Raw genomic sequence first — 17,848 nt, forward strand, 5'->3', positions numbered from 1 at the left:
CAGTGACTGATCAGCAAGCATTCCAGCACTATGATCATGTACAACAATATTAGCAAACAGTTAGAAAAATAATTTGCTCTAGCACATACAGATGGTTACTAAGCATTTATCCATTTAATAGTTCAAAGTTATACACACAACACAGTTCAGCCAACACAAAAACTGATTCATACTATGACTTGTAATAGCATCACCAGATGGAGCTGCATAGCCCAAGGCAGGAGTCAGAGTCTCTAGATAGATGTTATGTGCCTACATCTTATCAAAGAAATGTCTTTCTGGATATGCAGAATTACAAATACAAAATAAATAAACGATTACGAGCCAAATTCCTAAAAACAGGCCACCAGTGCAAAAACAGTCAATCGTCATACATACTTCTTACTGCCTTGCTTTTGGAGGAACAGTCCCTCTTGCCATTGGAAGCCATCTGTCCCTTTTCCATCCCCTGGTGTCCCTCTTTTCTGGAAGCTGTTTGTTGGGTGTTTGTGTATCATATTAGTGATTCACAGCCCCAAAAGTCACACACTGAGTCTCATATCAACAGCAGCAAATGTGTTTGTACATTAACTTATCTAAAGAGAGTCTTTTCTGTAATTGCTTGCTTAAGTAAAAACATCATGCCTTTAACAGTGGCCTACATCCGAAATATTGGGTGTGCTCCCTGGGCAGACCACATAGGCTTTTCTTGTATAATACTGTAACATATAAATGAAATCATTTTTATTTTTGCTTTTTTAATACTAGACTTACGTAATTCCCTCAGTTCAAGTGTAATCATGTTCAAAACTAATGAATAGGAGAATTGTAACACTTGGGTGATGCCTCCATTAAACACGGATGACTTACTTCACTGAGTTTACGTTGTTAATATTTTAACAATTTAAAACATAGTATTATTCATGTGACAGTTATGGATTGCCTACATTGTGTGCTGCGTTTGGTCAAGTGATTTATGATGCTGTTCATTCTACAACTTAAAATTCGTGTCTTCATAGGTACCAGCATTTTATGTTTTTCAAGCAGCAGAATATTTAGTGTCTTTGCTCCGTTGGATACTCATTATACCCCCAACACACATGTAATTTAGAATAGGGTTTTTTTTACGAGTGAATCACCTGGCATTGTGGCTTCTTGGTGTCACCATGCATCTATAAAACTTGAATTGATAGCATTAAGTTAAAACATTTACAATTATTGTAACAGCTGTTAAACTTGCTTCATAGCCTAGTACAGCTATAGGAGTTCCAAGTCTTCTTGTTCCAACAATGTTAGGAAGCATCAGTGTTATCTGGGTCCTTTAGTAAACACACTTAGGGTAGTCCTCTCATCTGTGCAATAATTCCTGCCCCCCCCCCCCGTCGCCCTTGCCTTCTTGCAGTGAAATACATTTTGAGGATACACGCAAAAGTGATTTACTACAGTAAAGAAGAGGTTGAATTTGGCTATAAAGACTAATTTTGAAAGGATTTGTGTCAAAGAAATTAACTTATACTCTAAATCTGTAAGAATAAAAAGGTATATCTGCAGTCTTTAAGAAGAGGATCCAGGGAGGTATGATAATGTTATGCACGCTCATCAGCAGGCGATGGAGAACCGTGGATAATTCCAAGAACTGACCTTAATTTTGAGGAACAATTATATAACATATAATTGAGTGTATAGATACAATGAGTTCACTGTACTCCAACAGCCTCCATAGTCACCAGATCTCAATCCAGTTAGAGCACCTTTTGGATGTGGTGGAACGTGAGATCATGGACGTGCAGCCGACAAATCTGAAGCTACTATGTGATGCCAACATGTCCATATGGACCAAAATCTCTGAGGAATGTTTCCAGCACCTTGTAGAAAGTATGCCACAAAAAATGAAGGCAGTTCCGAGGGCAAAAGGGGGTCCAATCCGGTACTAGCAAGGTGTACCTAATAAAGTGTCCAGTAATTATTTTTAATACATTAGATACTTTAAGAAAAACTCTATTTTATAACATAGAGTTGATGATAATGCACTTTAATCTACTTTATTAATTCTAGCAGTGGTTTAAACTAGAATCAATTACCTATTACTCAACTAGCTGATTATGTGTTTCTTTTTTCCCATTTTCTCTTACAAGACATTAGATACTTTCATGAGAAATCCACCTTCTAACTTATATTTGATTTGTCTATTGGTTAAATTAGATAATACACCTTAATAATCTATGAATTTTTAACGGTGGTTTAAAATTTGAATTAATTACCTATTAATCAACTAATTGCTAGCTGATTATTTGCCTTGTTTCTTCCTCTTTTACGATATCAGATACTTAATGAACAATCCACTCTATATCTAGATTTAGACTAGGTTAAACTGGATAATTCATTCTAATAATCCAATATATAAATTCTTATACTGGTTTAAATCTGAATCTATTGTTTAATTAATTATCTACATAATGTACTTATTTATTTTATGAACTTTATTAATCAACTAGTTACTAACTGATTATCTGCCTCCCACTTTAAGATATTAAATATTCTCTTGAATTGAAAAATTAACTTTATAGACTTGATTTTCTTATCGCCTAAACTAGACTTATTGTTAGCTGATTATCTCACCATTACTTTTGAGAACTTTTTTGCAATTATCGCAGAATAAGCAATTAACAGGGGAGTTGTTTCAAGCCACAAATATCCCGATGCTAAAAAATGGTAAAGATTCCAGTCGGACATCTAATTATAGATCCATTTCTCTTATTAATTTACACACCAAAGTTTATTCTAAAATTCTGGCAGAAAAACTTAATATAATGATTCCAGATATTATTCATTACAGTTAATAAGGGTTTGTACAGGGTGGAAGTGCAGCAGATAACACCCATAGATGCTAGATACTGAAAAGGCCTTAGAGAGGGTGAGTTGGAAATTTATAGGCATAGTTCTGTGAAATTTTGGAATTGTAGGTTGATTTAAAGATAGCACAATGGTATTATATTCAAATCTTTCAGCAACAGTAGTCCGTCCCTTGATGGAATGTGAATGGTTCCCAATCGAGAATGGTACACGACAGGGCTGCATGTTGGCACCACTGCTTTAGGTTCACCTCTGCTGATTAGATTTACACGATACAACCTCTGGCCACAATATTCACACAATCTCTGTACATTAATGTAGTACATTTAGGAACCAAAATACACAAAATAACCCTATATGCTGACAATGTTTTCCTATCCCTGGCAAATCTATATGAATTAATCCCAGTCCAATTAAAGGTAATTCAAGAACACAGTAAATATTCTAACTATAAAATACATTTATTATTTTTGTGAGATGGAAAATTTGATCAAATGTAACGATTTAAGCATATTAAGTGAAGAACTGGAGGGGTTTTGAAATATCTTGGCTTCGCCGTATAAATGTAGCAAATCCTTATGCGACTCCTAAAACCTTATACTGTCTTAGAACAATTGCACTAAGGGTACTTAGAAGCATTTTTGTCAGAGAACATCAATTTCAGAGAACAATATCATTTGCCAGTGAATATAAAAAATAGAATGACAAAGGAGGAGTTTCATTTCCAGACCTTTCCACTTTTAGTGAAGGATCTATGATCACATATTTTTTGGCCTGGGACATCTCCAACCTAAATCGTCCGATTTGGCTAGAAGTCGAAGAGTCCGAATGTAGAGACTATTAATTCCTTTATCTCGTTTGGGCTAATTACATTATTAAAATATCATATCCAATTCAACCCAATAATTAATGACATCTTAACAACTACCTACATCTTAACAACTACCTATAATTTAAAAAGTGTTTTCTTCGTTCAATAAAACAGAAGTAGGTATTGGCGAGATCAAGGAATATTTTAACTCTCGGATATTTTTATTTAAAATAAATTGATATATTTTTCTCAAATTCAAAACTGTGATGCTTTAGAAGATTTCTTAAATAGTCATAAGAAAACTAAACAAATTGCTACATCTTTAAAACTATTACACTTACAGGTACAACTGATGAAAAAGATGCTTTCTTGGTGAAATTCATGCTGGAAGACTAGCAGCAAACAAAACATTCATGCTATAAACTGACTCAAACTCCACTATAAAATGATATATTGATAGTACCTGATACTACTGTAGACTACACAAAATCAATAGCTTTATTTCACATTGCTGCTGGAGATGCTCTCTACCTGAAGAATATCTCTTCCATATTTGGATTATCTAATGTTTAAGAAACTTTTCCAATTGTTTTCTTTCTCCCCAATTTGCCTTTTAGAAATAGAGCTCAGGTAAATCTATTGGCTCATATTTTTATGGCAGCAAAAATCTGTGTTGCTAGGAACTGGAAAACCCTGGACCATTTATGTGGCATGAGATTAACATAGATAGAACGTGGTTTCTATTTTACTCAAGACGTTTTAGATCTTTATAAAGACAGTGGTTTCCTTGGAATTCATATTTAAATATATGATAGCGTCCTTAATAGTAATCCTCTGTGGAACACCGCGGATATTCTGTACTAACTTTATTAGAGCCTCCATGAAGGTATGTGATATGTTAATCGGCAATATGACGTATTTTACATGTTTTCTACTACTACTTATGTTTTTTTCTCACTTTTTATACAATAACATATTTATTATTAATCATTTGAATTTCTGGGGGTTGGGTTTTTTTTTTTTTTAACTGAAAATCACTAAACATTGTTATTAAAAACAAGATACAAAAGGGGTAGTGACCACAGCGCTTGGCTCAGTGTGGAGCAGCAATAAATACTGTAATAACTCTAAATCAAAGTAAGCTAAAAATCAAAGTAAGCTAAAAAACTAAATAAAAATAGGAAATTATACAGTCCCCACCAAATGGTGTAGAAAAATATATGTATGGGGAATACAACCTTCAAAACTACAAATCTTCTGTAATGGATTTAAATCCAGGAGTAAGAAAATACATAAAGAAAAAACAATAGTGTAATATGTAAAAGTAGAGAAACCTCTACTCCGGAAGGCCTAGTTAACACAGCATAAAGTGGACAGAAGCAGACGTTGAAAGAAAACAAAAGAAAGAACAAGAACAGGCAAAAGAAGACGCGGGAGACAGGGACAGATAAGTGGTAAGTGGATGCGATAGGGAGACATTGAGAGACAGCATGGGAGAGAGTGTGAGAGAGAGTGAATGAGAGCATGAGAGAGTGTGCTCTCTAAATGTTTTCAAACAGAAAACGAATGGACCAAAATCGAAATAAAAGATTTGTCCAAATTATTTTTGGTTCATGTGCACTAATATATATATATTGTCCCATCTGCCATCCACAAATGAGCACACACTGCAAAAGTTCTTAAGCCCTGAATCATCTAGCAAGGAGTCGAGCCCCAAGCTAAGAGGACAGGGACTAGACGATCCCAACAGTGAGATGACTCAGGTGTAGGCAGATAATGTTCGGTACTGAGAGTAGTAGGCAAAGCATGGACAGATCCAGATACCTGTATAGGTAACTACAAGCTTGGGTTACAAATAGGTGACACAGGATGCCAGGGGTTAATGCAGAATGGATGGTTAGACACAGCTGGGTATGGTACACTAAACAGGTAGTCATAAAGGCCAGAGATTGTTTCACAGAGCAGGTAGTCAGAAAAGCCAGACATGGTACACAGGAAGAATCACAAACAAAAGCAGAATCACTAAGCAGGAGAGCAGTCAGACAAGCCAAGGGTGAAAAAACACAAATACAGAGTAGCAAACGCTTTTGCAGGACCGCAATAGGGTATCTGTGCTTACCAGTTTCTGATTTTGAAATCCTTGTCCCACCTTCAGTTGTGCATCACAGATGTGCCTCCTCCTGCGCGTCATTGTCACACCCACAGTGTTCCCCTATTGACATGACTGCGCAGATGAGCGTGTTTGCACAGCTGGCCACGTACTGGTAAGTACAAGCCACTCAAGACCTCCGCATCAGCTGGCAGCAGTGTATCTGCCGGCAGGTAGAACAAAGATATGCATTTGCGCTTCTGCTGTGCCTGCAGAAGTTCACAGAAGGTCATTATTACACTTCTTATTTAAAGAAATAAAAATGCATCTACTTAAATTTAGGTGTCTATGTATGTACGTATGTATCTTTTTTTAATTGGGGTGGGTTTTTAGAGTGAGAGGGCACATGTGACTTCACCATCACTGATGTCTGCACCTTAGCAGAAATTATTTTCCCCAGCATTCTCATAATAGCTGTCACATTCTGTCACTTTAATGTTTTTATCCCCATACGTCATCATAATAGCAAGCAGCCATATTAGGCTGCCTACTCCATGAACCAATCAAACTTGTATTACTTGTGTAATTAGAAAAGGTACTGATTGTTCAATACAGTAGCTTTCTCTTCTTTTCAGAGTTTAACTGTAAACATAGGGGTCTTTCTCTTTAAATGAAGGTCACTGTGGAGGTGAGGGAGGTAACAGGGGGGTCAGGAACCTAACTAAGCTGCACAAATAGATTTTGTGCAATCACTTTTATTGATTGTGGCAGCCTGCAATGTGCCACCATGTATAAGAAAAATGGTAGGCATCGTGGGTACACTTTCTAATCAAGCATGTCAAAAGAATAATCACATAATACTGACATCCCTAAAACATTCACATATTAATTTTGTGGATGTTACATGTTGTTTTTTAATGTGAGAATTAATTGAAAACAGGTGTAAAAATTACTGTTGTTTTGAGTTACATTGTTTTCATATTCTAATTCTTAAAACGCAGCTTAATAGGTTCTTATACTTGAAGAAACGACTAATGACTTGTGGTGCAAGGACCATACACCTTAATAAAGCAATGTAGGATGTTCACAATGACACAGAGACTATATCCATTTTTCAGCTTAAGGTCACATCATTAAAGACAAATGATTGATGGGTTGCAGATGTGACGGTGCTACACATTGAACTACAGTTGCTGCATTTATATTTGCACTTGGATCTTCTAGCCATATATATGCATAATTTTACGTAGTTGCCTGTCTGAATAAAGTATCATAAAATATATGTAACGATATCTTGCATCTAGAATAGAACATTATGTTCTGGGCTTTGAATATTGCATATGGCCAATGCAGATGCACATTTTTAAATCAAGCAACTGACTACAATAACCGTTTAATAACAGAATTGGAATTCAGAGTTACAATGACCAATATGAATCAGAATAAGCCAATTTTCCAAGTCTTTCAAGCATTTGTGATTTATATTAAATGTCTCTGAATATGATTTACTTTAGGAGCTTGTCCCTTTTACGAAATACTTTAAAATGAAATAAAAAATACATTCTATGGCTCTTATTTAGTTGACTTTTAAGGCTCATATGTCATTTTTCTGTATACTATAGAACAGTAGTGGCGAAAACACAGCTCGCGAGTCGCATGCCGCTTTGTCACATGTAATGTGCAGCTGGTGGCAATATGTTTGGCGGACCAACATATTTTCATGCCAGCTCACTCGGACCTCAGACAGACCTCCTGAGTGTGTGACATTTTCACACTCTGTCACGCTCTGTAACAATATCTCCTTATCTTCTCCACCGACCGCTTCCATGATCCTCATTTTCCGCAGCTCTGCTTCTTCACTTGCTTCTTCACTTGCTTCTAATGCAGACAGGTTTGCAGAGAAAGAGTGTTGCAGAAATGCTTTTTTTTCTCCACAAATTCATCTGTAATATTCTGGCTTCTTGGAGTACAAAAGGGTGGAGCCACGACATCCTACACATCTTCTATTCAAGTGCACCTTTTTCATGTATGCAAGAAAATATGAATTATAAAATTAGGAAATTGGCTATATTGGCTGTGCAATATTTGTCCACAAACAGCTTGTCTGTGCCATCTTTGTCCCCAGCTTGTCAGTGCTCCAAACAGCTTGCCTGTGCCATCTTTGTCCCCAAACAGCTTATTAGTGCCCCCAAACAGCTTGATAGCATAGACAAACTGTTTTTTCCCCAGTGTATCTGTTTCATTTTGTCCCCAGCTTGTCAGTGCCCTCAAACAACTTCCCTGTGCCATCTTTGCCTTCAATAGCTTCTCAGTGCCCCCACACAGCTTGCTTGTGCCAACTTTCCCACCAAACAGCTTGTCAGTGTCCCAAACAGCCGGCCTGTGCTTACATGACTTACCTGCAGGAGTGGTGTGTCTCTCTTACTCTGTGTTGTGGGCAGAGCGTTCCTGCCTGCAGGAAGAGGATGTGATGTCACTTCCTGCACAATAGATCAGTCAGACAAGGCGTGCAGGGAAAGAATGTGAGATATTGATCAATCAGATCATCTCTACGCTATATATCACTTGTATACTATATACAAAACCTTTTTTTATGATCAAAGAGAAAAGTTAAGCAAAGCTACGTTTGCATGTCACTGAATAAGGAAAACAGATATGGCAGTATTGGCCCAAAGGAAAAGTTGTAGAGTGACATAAACTGTTTACAATCTCAAACATCATTTCTTCAGATAGAGAGGAGACCAATTATGCCCTGTAAGCTTATGTGATTGTCAGTGTTTTACCATTTTACATGCCTCTGCACAAACAGGCAGTAAAATGACTGCTAAGCCCCTGATCATTCCGTGGAAAACATAACATAGATTGATGTTATGTGTAAAAGCTTCATTATGAAAGGTGCATTGGACATGTCCAGTTCCCAAGAGGTGAGACATAGGTAATTCAGTTACAAAGGAGTTCATCAATCACCCACACTGATTAAAGGTGGATCTATAAAAATCAACAGACAAGTTAAATTTCACCTTGTTTGAACACGGTTAAGACTTGGACAGCCCGTAACAAGAATCTTATATAGCCCTGAACATTGAAAATGTAATGTAAATTGATGGTTGGCAGTATTATCTTTGAACAAATATAACAGTCTCTGATCATCCGACGGTACATTGTTTAAGTAGAGACTTAGCAACGTATTTGACTGGTGATACAAACGATTATGTAAAGTTAAAGGGAAAAAAGGAAAGTTTTGGTATTATTGTTGAGGTCCTGAAGTTGGCGGGACTTGTTCTTGAGTTCTGTTAATTAAGTTTTCATTGCAGAGCTAAAATGACGATACAGAATTGGCAAGATTACACCTTGGGATAAGAAAACAAATGTTTCGGTTCGGTCTAATTAGAAATGCTGCACCTGGATCCAAGAGTCTTACAGTCTCATATAATTTAATAGGGATTTTGTTGTGAAAACAGATAGACAGCCATTGCTTGGGAAGTAAGTAAAAGTGCTAAATAAGTACTAAATATTTTGAGCTAAAAAAAAATGCCTCAGTGGGTCTTTTTCCAGAATTGGTTAATTACATATACATTTATCATTAGATAACAGGGGAGAGCTTTTTGGCCTGAGGGGCAAGTAAAGTGACCTCCCCTGATCCCCCTGAAGGTAACACACGCACTAATTACCGTATTTATCGGCGTATAACACGCACTGGCGTATAACACGCACCCCCATTTTTGAACAAAAAAACTGAACAAAAAAAACTTCATCAGAATCACTGCTATCTGGGAAAACACACACACACACACACACACACACACACACTAACCCCCCTTCTCAGGATCTCCCCTCTCTCTCCCTAACCCCATCCCGGTCACTTACCTTCAACTCCTGTGTTGGAAGCGTGAGGCGTTTGTCTCGGGTGCCGGCGCTTCACTGCTGAGCGCCGGCACCCGAGACAAACGCCTCACGCTTCCAACACAGGAGTTGAAGCGCTGAGGCAGGCGGCGGCGGCGGCTGAGGCAGGCGGCAGGCGGCGGCGGCGGCTGAGGCAGGCGGCAGGCAGCGGCGGCGGCTGAGGCAGGCGGCAGGCAGCGGCGGCGGCTGAGGCAGGCGGCAGGCGGCGGCTGAGGCAGGCGGCGGCTGAGGCAGGCGGCAGGCGGCGGCGGCGGCTGAGGCAGGCGGCAGGCGGCGGCGGCGGCTGAGGCAGGCGGCGGCCGCCAGCAGAGGAGTCCTGGATTTCTGTCAGTCAGGGGGGCCCCGAGAGTTGCCGAGCGGTCGTCTTCAGCAACCGCTCGGCACCCTTTGGGCCCCCCCTGACTGGCAGAACTCCAGGGCCCGGTCGCAGTTGCGACCCCGGTAGTTCCGCCACTGGCTCTAGGATTTATCGGCGTATAACACGCAGGTAGGGTTTCAGCTTAATATTTTAGTTAAAAAAGTGCGTGTTATACGCCGATAAATACGGTATATCCCACTCACTTATTCAATATATTGCACACTCACTCTATCACGCACAGTCACTCTTTCACGCACTCACGCTATTACACGTACTCACACCCACACTTACTTTGCCTAGAGTATGCTGCGTTACATGACCTCACTGACCTGCACAGTCGGGTTGGTGTCCCTGTTAAAGAAGCTAAATTGCAATTTAGGTTTTATATAATAAATAAACCATGTTTAAAAAGCTACATGCCACTATAAAATGTATAAAAAGAGAAACGTTGTCAAAATGAGTTGGAGTGAAAAAAATGTAGCAAGGTATTGTCCTTAAATGAAATATGCATCTTCTCTTTGAAATCATATAACCAAGAATTGTGATAGCAAAATTTGCAATGGGAGCTTATTGCAAATTTCATCTTTACATGCATTTGCAACCTACCTAATTATTTACTGACAAGTACCAGAGTATTATGAACGCATAGTTACTGCTTCATAATGTTGTATGGACTGCATGGTCCCCATATGTACCCATAATATTGTATTGGTTCTATATTCAAAGAACAGATATTTGTAAAATGTTATAATATCTTTATTATTATTATTATAAACTTTTATTTATTAAGTGCCAACAAATTATGCAGCACTGTGTAATTTAATGAAGACATTTGAAGACACATACATAACAAATATACATTAACACATACAGACACAGCAGGAGTTGAGAGCCCTGCCCATGAACTTGCCATCTAGCCTTATGGTACTTTATACAAAGTTCCAAGAGTGGAACGGTGGACCTATGAGGGCCCTGCTCAAGAGCTTACAATCTATACTCTATCCTGTGAAAATATTCATGAAACGAGATAAAGAAGAATGTCATTTTTCTTCAATGCAGATTAAAGCTGCAGAAGAAAAACCAGCGATGCTGAGCTAATACTCATGAATTCATCCAAGTTTTATAGACTAAAGATACTTTGCACTGAGCAAGATATATGATTTGTGAGCAATGTGTCATATAGAAGCTGATGTGTCAAATATTTCCGATTTGTGTGTTTTAATTGGTTGCCTTACCAGCATCAATTTTAATGTTTAATCGTAAAAAGATAAATATGCCAAAGACAATCTACACTTTTCTAGCTAGGCTATGATAAATATATTTTGGGTAAGGTTTTAATGTTAGTCTCTACAAAGCAAGATGAAGGACAGTCATTAGTATAAACATGAGGTTCTTGGCCACATTCAGGAGAGGGCTGGCCCCTGGCCCCTCGACCACTCCCAGTAACTAACATACACAGTAGCACACATACACGTGCCCATACATACTCATACTAACACATGCACACCCATGCTAACACACATTTGACGTCTCCAGGTCAGTTTCTTCTTTCTCCATGAACGGAAGAAGCATTTGTCCATTTCCCACCCGCTTACCACTGACTAAAGGCTGTCTAGCCTGTCCATATATACAACTAGCCCCATACCGCCATGAAACTACTAACCTAAAACAGCCCTGCATACATTGTATTGCCTATTATCTAAGTAGCTTTTTTCCATGCATTTTACTTACTTGTCCTTTTTGGAACCCAATATGGTTTGATTTTCAGTTTTTAGTCACTTTCCCTTTGAAGAAGGAGATAAAATGAAATAACTGCTACAAAACGACCCCATTTAGGTGATTAAATGTATTAAAAATTCTGTGATGTAAATAAGCAGCATTTCAAAGTTTGTGTATCCCGCTAACACAGGAGAAAAACGTTGATCTGCAGATTCACACATGGGATGTGTTCCTTTCAGATCTTGCAGATAGTGAAAGATTATTACTGGCTATCTTCTGTAATGGAAAAAACATAGCACGGCGTGTAATTCATGTCACAAAATTTGAGTCTAATCATTGATCTTCAAAGCAGTTGTTGTACATTTCTGAGAATTTCTTTCATGTATACATAACACATCACCTTTTCCGCAATACGGCTTCAGTCATTACTTTGAATAAAATTGTTTTAAATAGATGCAGTCACAGTGAGCTGTAATTTTAAAAGGACTACAGTCGCACCTAGCAAAGTCTTTGAAAAGAAAAGATCCAAAAGATCTGAAGGTGTTATGTTCCCTATGTCATAGATTTTTCATTAAATGTCCAAAAAAAGAAAATCTGCTTACTTTGGCTCCAAAGTTACTAATGTGTATACTTAATATAGATAAGTTCTGTTTTTGCTGGTTGTTTTTAGATTTTAACTCATACCTTATTTCGTAGAGGTCATGATTCACCAACTTTGCCATGTAACACATGAGGGGTTAATCACATGAAAACAAAACATAAACTTTTAAGAACCAATATATCTGAAGTTTTAATGTTCCCTAAATCATATAGTTCCATCAGTTTTTATGTCAACAACATCAGCGCCTGCTTTTGTTGGGACATGGACATTTAGTATTTCTGACAAAAATATGAATGGGCTAAAGTTTCCATGATTAGAGGATTATTTCTAGGAAAAGTCAACAGTAACAGTATGCTAGCATTTCATTGCGTAATGTGGGAAGGGAAAAGACTTGGTTCCCTGAAGTAGGGGAGCAGAGAGATAAAACCAGTTTACTCCACTGATGTCTGTAAATCTTGGCATGGTGTCAATACCTGAATCCTCCCAAGGTAGGTTATATGGAGGTGATTGTTTGAGGGGATGGAGCTAGCCATTTGTTTAATAGATACTGGCTTTGTGTGGGGTGGTTGTAGTTGTGGATAGAGGCAGGGCTAGGCCCGATTGTTTTATGTAGGCCGGGGAAGTGGGTAGGGCAAAGTCACTCATATACCCAGACAAGCAGCGTTTCACCCTGAGACTCTGAGTCAATCCCAGGAATGATTATTGTCCGTTTGCTACGTGGTACTACAGTACTAGTTAATATATATGTATAAGGCAAGTCACAATAAACCTTAGAGATTTGCTGTTTATGCCATCATAAACATGGAATATTTGATTGGAACTCCATACTGTCTCCTTCAGTCTGCCTCTGTGCAGCATATCTCTTAACTTTTAGAAACGCAGTTGCTTCATGGATCTTGTGAGTTTTTTTGCAAGGAAAGGGTGTATTGTTGGTAACTTGAGTTTTAGTATTCCAAGTATGGACGGCTTGCATCCTCATTCACTGTCTTTAGCTGATGTTCTATTTAACCATTGTTATTGTTTTTATGATCAATTAAACATTGTAGCCGCTAATAGGAAATGTTTAAAAAAAATGTTCAGTCCATAAAGGACAATTTGCTTGTAATAAGGTGAAAAGCCATTTAAGCCCGAGAGAGTATTTGCGAATGTTGTGTAGTTATAATTTTATGGCTTCAGCTAATGGATCAGAAGGGACATCTTTATCTCTGTTGGTTACTTCCAGAGCTGGAGAGTGATTAGGCAACAAATAATGGTCCTTGCTCTAAAGGTCATTTAGTCACTGTCACTTATAATTGTCAGACTGAATATTTTACATGACCTAATTGTTTTTCTATATTCATAATCAAACCATAATTGAAGCCCAGAGGCTCAGCTTCAATTGAATAGAAGCAAATAACATGAAGCATCTCAGTCTGCTTCAGAAACACATAGAAGAGAAAATAATAACTTTTTTTTTTTTTTGCTCTGGAACTTTTTAAATAGGTAGTATCATCTATAAAAGGTAGAAGCAATTTATTTTTCTGCTTTAGCTTCGTTTTCTTTTAACTTTCACAACATGCGTACCATTTAATTATATTTGCTAAAAATAGGATTTTATTTGTCATTTAAATAATTAGCCAGCACAAGTTAGAATGCAATTCGTGTGAAAAGCAAAATTGGTGTTATGTGAAAAGTTTAAAGGAATAAGGGTAAATGATAGCATTTTTGTAGAGAATGTCTAAGTGGAATTTATCATTTAGCCTGAATAATCGCCTTATGACCCAGAATATTATAAAGAAGGCAAACCATGTGTAGGTATATCTGAACAACTGAATGCTAGAGTAGTTAGTTAATGTGTGCATGTCTTCTGGGGTCAGATACCTTTGCACAGGACCTCTTATTGTGTTGACCTCTGCTGTTCCATGGTTCAGTATCTATGTGCCTTCTATAACAGGGCCTCCCACTGAGTTTTTCTTGCTGTGTATGGTACGAGTCTATATGTTTAGACGGGAACTCATTGAATTAATAGAAAACTAGCCGATTAATTCTATAGATATGTTTTAATGTGTCGTTTAATTTGCAAGGGGTGTGAGAGGGGCAATTTTTTAAGATCTATTGTGTGTTTTACCATCAGGGTATCTCGATTGACAAGGACTTTAGAAAGAATTTCTCATGCACTCGGCCATTCCTGTGATCTTTTAATATATTTTTTTTTTCTGTTTTGGTTTTAGACAAAACTGGACAGTACGCATTAGACATATGGGTACGCCTGACTCAGTTTGGTCATTGTTGGAAATTAAAGAGTGTTTGTTCTGTATATTATTGTGTGGAACAATTCAATGGTCCTGACTAAATGCACAACAACGAGCGTTCTCAGCCAAAATGCGATTATGTCACCTAATCACACCATATTGTGGTATGGTCCATGTTGGAGCACCCTCTTGACACAGCGAATTAGGATTACAGTTAATTGGGATGGAAAACGTTCAACAGACTGAAATAGGTCAACCATGTATTAAATCAATATAGAAACACTCAGTTTCCAGTTCTGTGAATAATAAACACATTATTATCATCATCATTATTATTATTGTTTTAAATAGAATCATTATATTCTGTAGCGCTGTACAAAGGGCAAACAGGACATAACAAGTAGTGCATAATATAACAATTTGACTTACAGAAACAACATTAATGAGAAGAATCACATGTTTCTAATTTGAATTGGTTGAGACAATTATTCTAGAATCACTGCTAACTCGATAATGACTAAGGAGGTATCAATTATTGAGTTGCTCACCTCATTGAAATGCTTTTGGGGCAGGGTTTTCATTGGTTTGAATGTAGCATTTGCATGCAGTCAGGCCATTGAATTGTTTACTGCATTTTTACCACCATTGTTGCAAAAAACACTGTAATCAGGTTATTAAATCAACCCCATTGTCTTCAAAATATACTATGGGCTGTTGTTGGAATTAATGTTACCAACCTTCCTGTGTGACTAGAATCGACGGATTGTCTTAAAGTTAACCTTTAAAAGAAAGTTTAAATACATTTATAAAAAGCAAAAAAAGCTACTATCAAAACCAAAAATCTATATTTCAATTAATGGAGCCAACCAAGACATCTAAAACCCATGTATATAGATTAAATAGCTTTGTGACGATATCGGGTGAGACTCAGCTAAACCTCTGTTTCGGATCCTTAAAGCATAGGAGTCTATAGGCTATCGGCACATGGCATATGTAGAATTGTGATATAGAAGCTGTGAATGTTATAGGAAACACAGAATATTCAAGAATCAGAGATTAGGAATTAGGAAATCCTGAAGGATGACAAGTAGAACCTTTACTGTGTTCCTGGCGCATTGCCTTAAAGATTTTAGAAAATCCCACAAGTTGTTACAGGTGCTAGACTTGATTAATATTATCATAAAAGTATAACGGTGATGTATAATCAATACATAAGTGCTTATAATGAGTGTACATCTGTGTGTGGTCTACACCAATACCATTGTATTGTAATTGCTGTAAAAAATCATAATAGAGTGTGAACACTGAAGAAAGAGGAAGGAACTCACATAATAAAAAGGATCATTAAAATAATGAAAGAAACAAGCAATCAATCCGTAAAGGGTGCAAATGATGAAAAAAAGAATGGAAAAACATTAAAAATGAAAGAAAGAAGGGGGGGATGAAAAAAATGAGGGAGGTAATCTAAAATGAATGACAGGATGAATTAAAGAGATTAGAAAAAGGCTGTAAGGAAGGATGAGGTTGTTTTCATATCTTGATAATTATAAATATAATGGCATATGTAGCATATTCTAAATTAAATATCTATACATGTAACAACAGAAATGCCGGAAGGTCAATATCCTTAAATTAGTAGAACCCTGATAAAGATGGACAAGCCTTGTGGGCTCCAGCTAGGTCATCGCCAATGTCTTCCTTTCCTTTAGTGATTGAGCTTTCTTTAACATTACATCAAGAATTGTCCTCAAGTGGAACCATGCTGGCTAACATGGCTTTTCTCCTATATCATTGGGATTGTGTCCTCACTCACATCATACAAATAGTATGACCTTCTTCTTAATATACCCTTTTTGCCTATACTACAGCCACATAACAAGGAATTGTTGGGTGTTCATATTTATTATATTAAAATTTCAGTAATTTCACAAGGATTGTACATATGCTGCATAAAAATGGGGAGACTAGATCGGCTGAACGGAGCTTTATCAGCTGTCAAATTCCATGTTTCTATGCTTTCAATCTGTTTCCAAAGTACGCTGACATCTTCTTAAGTATTAATTCCAAGCTATAGAACTTAAGTGTGGAACATCAATTGTAGACGTTACAAGAAATAAACACGAGCATATATGAGAAATATGAACATGAGAATGCTAAGATTAAGACATGAGTGGATCCCACAAATATACAGACACGGACACAACTATATATTCAACAATAACACCCAGCCTCTCACACTAACACACAGATACACTCAATGCTAACACAAATGCATACACACTAGCACATATACATTCACATAAACATACCCAGACACATACGCTAACACAACCAGACATACACACTAACATACCCAGCCACACACACAAACACATATTTATATATCCAGACATACACAATTTCACTAACACACCCGGACACACACATACCCAGACACACTTACTAACAGACCCACACACTAACATTTCCACACATATATACACACATATACACACCCATACACTATTATTAATATACCCATACACACACTAACATACCCAGACACACACACTCAGACGTATACAAACGGACAAAGGCACATGTTCATACACTGACATACACACACACACATGCTAACATGCCTGGATACACACTAATATAACCAGATATACACACTAATATACCCCCTAACACACACATACACACACTAACATACCCAGACACACACTCTAACCTACCCAGACAAACACACAAACATACCCATCTTTTTAAGGAATGGCCTGGGTTGGGCAGGCAAAATATGGGTGTTTATATTATGAACCATTTCTGATTTGTGTGTATTACATGGAAAGTGATACATATACTGTTTATTAGCAATGCTACTTTCGCTAGGGAAACTTACAGAAGTACAAGCTAAAACAAAACAAATAACTTCGAATGAAGCAAATGACTCTACTAGTTATTTTCACAATCATCAGACATACCCTAGAGCTGTATACCAATACTTTGATTGCATTGTGATTAACACAAATCTGCATCTACTTTTTATTAAGAACAAGTTAGAAGCACAAAATCACTTTTATGAAGTCAGATTCTGTTCATAATGTAGCTATTTGGAAGATTGCTGAGATACTGAGATGCCATTAGCAGGAAAATACTGTGACCGCTGCAGAAAGAGTATGGAAGTGAAGCTATAGCTCTTAATAAAAAGCGAGTACGATGCATACAAAGTACAACAGGCATGAAAATGGACTTAACTCTTCAGCTGCCTACTTGGTAGCAGCAACAAATTATATCACATGGATTGTTGCACTTCAAACATGGG

The 17,848-nt window shown here is 37.4% G+C and overlaps 1 protein-coding gene across 1 annotated transcript in view; it reads left to right on the plus strand.

Annotated features, from left to right (window-relative positions):
• Positions 1 to 17,848, plus strand: part of TENM1 (teneurin transmembrane protein 1) — a 243,912-nt gene that overhangs the window by 52,528 nt on the left and 173,536 nt on the right. The gene's annotated exons all lie outside the window — the stretch shown is intronic.

Source organism: Spea bombifrons, chromosome 8 (genome assembly GCF_027358695.1).
Source record: "Spea bombifrons isolate aSpeBom1 chromosome 8, aSpeBom1.2.pri, whole genome shotgun sequence".
NCBI lineage: Eukaryota > Metazoa > Chordata > Amphibia > Anura > Pelobatidae > Spea > Spea bombifrons.